The sequence below is a fragment of the Rhagoletis zephyria genome, unplaced genomic scaffold (genome assembly GCF_001687245.7).
Source record: "Rhagoletis zephyria isolate East Lansing unplaced genomic scaffold, Rhagoletis_zephyria_1.1 Rzeph_scaffold_00672, whole genome shotgun sequence".
NCBI classification, from domain to species: Eukaryota; Metazoa; Arthropoda; class Insecta; order Diptera; family Tephritidae; genus Rhagoletis; species Rhagoletis zephyria.
The window spans coordinates 166650-170426 of NW_016157756.1; positions in this window are offsets into that span (position 1 = coordinate 166650).

Below are 3777 nucleotides of genomic sequence, written 5' to 3' on the forward strand. Positions count from 1 at the left end.
TTAACCACGCCCACTGCCCATATAACGGTAATTTTCGGAAATACGAAAACTGCGATATTTTAGTAACTACTGAAGATTATTCACTCAAAATTGATATTTACAACAATTTTTAGACAAAAATAAGAATATTATAAATTTTTGGAAAATGGGCGTAGCCACGCCCACTTATGGTTACATGTGTATATCTTGGTAACCGCTGCACCAATTTCTTCCAAACTTGGCACAGTTGTTGGCCTAAAATTAAAAAAATCGGACAATAACCTCGCCCACTTCCCATATAACTGTAATTTATAGAAATACAAAATCTTCGATGAATCAGTAAATATTAAAGCTAATGTATTCAAAATTGATGGTTGCAACAATTCTTTACCAAGAAATGCGTTTATGGTAACATTTTGGAAAATGGGCGTGGCACCGCCCACTTATGATCACATACATATGTATATGTATATCGGTAACCGTTCTACCAATTTGTACCAAACTCGGTATGGTTATTGTGCTTGCCACATAAAAGCAAAACTCTGAGAATTATTGAAATCGGACTTAAATGACGGCCGCTTCTCATATAACGGTAAATTTCTAAAATGCTTGAAACTTCAATATTTCGAAATTAAAGGACGCTAATTTACTCAAAATTGATACACCCCGGCTTACCATCTAGCGGTAGCTTTCGGAAAGGTGAAAAAACATATATTTAATACTTGCTCCGGGTATTTAATGTTCGGCTCCACCCGAACTTAGACTTTCTTACTTGTTTTTTTAGATTTCTACAAAGATTTTAGCATGGGTTTACATAAATATGTATATTTTTTTTTTATTGAAACTGAACATACTGAAAACAAATTTTCAATGGTTAACTATAAAACAATATGAATTGTATAAAGCTTAAAGGGGAAAAATGCCTTAAAAAAAATAAAAGTCGATGATCTCCAGCAAATGATCACTAAACGCTATGTACCGTCTGAATTTCATGAATTTTATAATACAATTATAGAAATATAAAATAAGCACTTAATTTCCAATATAAATTATGCCTTTATGATTTATTTTAAACTTTAAATGTGCTACTCTTCCACGCAAATAGTGAAATGTGCTACTCTTCCACGCAAAAATCTGAAATTTGCTAGTCTTCCACACATAAACCTGAAATGTGCTACTCTTCCACGCAAAAATCTGAAATGTGCTAGTCTTCCACGCGAATAGTGAAATGTGCTAGTCCTCCATGCAAAAATTTGAAATGTGCTACTTTTCGACGCGAATAATGAAATATGCTAGTCTTCGACGCGAATAGTGAAATGTGCTAGTCTTCCACGCGAATAGTGAAATGTGCTACTCTTCGTAGGGACCGACGATGTATACCCTAGGATCTCTCGAATGGCACGCAAGGCTTTGCTTTTTCGGCTGTTGGGACTGTTGCAGCCGAGCCAGCAAAATTATATAATTATTCCTTTCACGTGTGATGAATCGGCAGGCCACCACGCTAACTAGTATGATGCTACTAGTATTTCTACTAGTATTTCTACCGAACAATTGACATTTTGTAGAACATCTCCATATTAAAAATACTAGTTGATAGAATATAAAAAGAATGGACGACGAGCTAATAGCGCTGAAAAGCAAACTGGCAGTAATCTAGTTTACAACTAGTATCTTTTCCTGCAGGGATGCTATAAGAAAATAAGCCACGCCAGGAACGTATAAAAATAGTGATTGGTGAGTTTATGATACATACATATATATGTACAAATCTTTTGATATTGGCAAAACAAATTATATTGAGTTCAGCCATTTTTGCATAAAGCACTAAATCGTTGAGTTCCCATACATTATTTCCACGGTAATCCAAAAATATATATACTTTAAGATACTCGTATATTAATAAAAGCTTAATAACGATATTAGATTTATGTATAGGAGTTCCACAATCACTTTATTTATTTTTCCAACAGTCCACAGTTACATATGTTCATATGTATGTGTATTCATAGAAAGGAAGAGTACATACATACCTACGTTGATATTTTCAAAATATTATAAGAAGCATCTTCCTTAGTGGGCTGTTTATAACTACACATGTAAATTGCCACCAGGGAGGTATGAGCCTTTTGTATTTCAACCTATGGGAAGGTGGAGATATGTATAGTGGAACAAAGTATTATTTCGTCTCGACCGAACATGCAATTAATTATAAGCTTAAGGCCTGTGTTCCTTTTTGTGCCTTGGCCACAATGCGCTCAACTTCGTTCTACTGCTGTTGTTTGAAATATTGTGCCGAAAACTATAATACAACTATCCACTTCCAAAAAGATAGCTCTATAAAGAAATACATAGCCCTGACATAGGCGCAGCAAGGGGGACACCTATGTAAAACAAAAAATATTTCAAAATCAATAACTATTAATAACAAAATTTTATTATAGCTTAAAATAATTGTAACCAATTTGTATGTTGTACATACACACATAAATAGAAGTTCACAAAAGTTGATATAAAACCATTAGTCGATTTAAACGAATAACTTATAACTTGCCAACTCTTCAAAGTCGCAGAGACATGCGCGGTGGGTTTTTCATAAATATTTAAATTAATACATGGCGATGCCCTCAAGATATTTCAAACCAATTTGGCTAAGCACCTGCAAATCCATCTACGAATCGCCTTTCGCTCTCTCTTTATGTTTTGACTTTAATAAACATTCTTACCGAAACGAATAAGAGGTACGCTTTTATTGCTAAAAGTAAATGACTCACTGCCTCGAATAAATAACTTATACCTATGTAAGTAATATCAATAATTTGACTTAATGATAGCAGAAAAACTTTACCTGTGGCTGTTCAGTTTATGTGGATAACTGTTAAATTTTCCGGATCCTACCTGTACTTGAATGTTCCGAAGCAGAAATACCACGCTCGCGTTTTGGCGCAGAACAGTCCGGACTGTTGCTACACCGTTCTCTTGGACTTATCGCTGCATATCTAGAAAAATACACTGGCGTATATTACGGTACCTTTAATGGTACACAAAATGGCACCCCTACTGGCGCCCCTTACTTGTATCTTGCGCTGTATATCAATAAAAATGCGTTTTCTGAAGTAACCTTTAACTTTAAAGCGAACTGTATATTTAAAGGATGGATTAAAAATAAAGATATGTCTAAATTAAGCATTTATATTATCGGTTTTTGGCGTATGTATGTTTCTTGCTTGTAAATCAATGTAAAACCGATAATAAAATATTTTACTTTGGACACAATCATAAATTTGAATGCAACCTTTAAATATAAAGTGAGCTTTAAAGTTACAGGTTACTTGAGAAAACGGCCCTTAATGGTATACAAAACGACGTCCTTACTGGCGTCTTTACTGTACCTACTGCGTACCCATGAGAATGGTGTCCGCTTCAAGTACGAGCCCTGTTAGACTGGACATCCTCCTGTGAGTTGCATAAACCAATTGCAATCTTATGGTCGCTTTTAAATTTTGATGATAATTGAAGTAATCTTAGCATACAAAATTATAATTAATGTAATGGTATGAAAGAATTAAGTGTCTACTTGGGCTCGTGATAATCGTTTGCGTTTAAATGGTACAAAATCCTTCGGTTAACTGAAAAAAATTAAGAATTTAGGTTTTGTTATTACTGATCATGTTAATAAAGTTGTAAGTAGTGTTTATTCTGTGTTACATCGACTTGGGATTTCTGGATCTTTTACCAGGCACAAATTAGCCAAACAACTTATTCTAACGCTTATTACATACTCTGAAGTTGCATACAGCA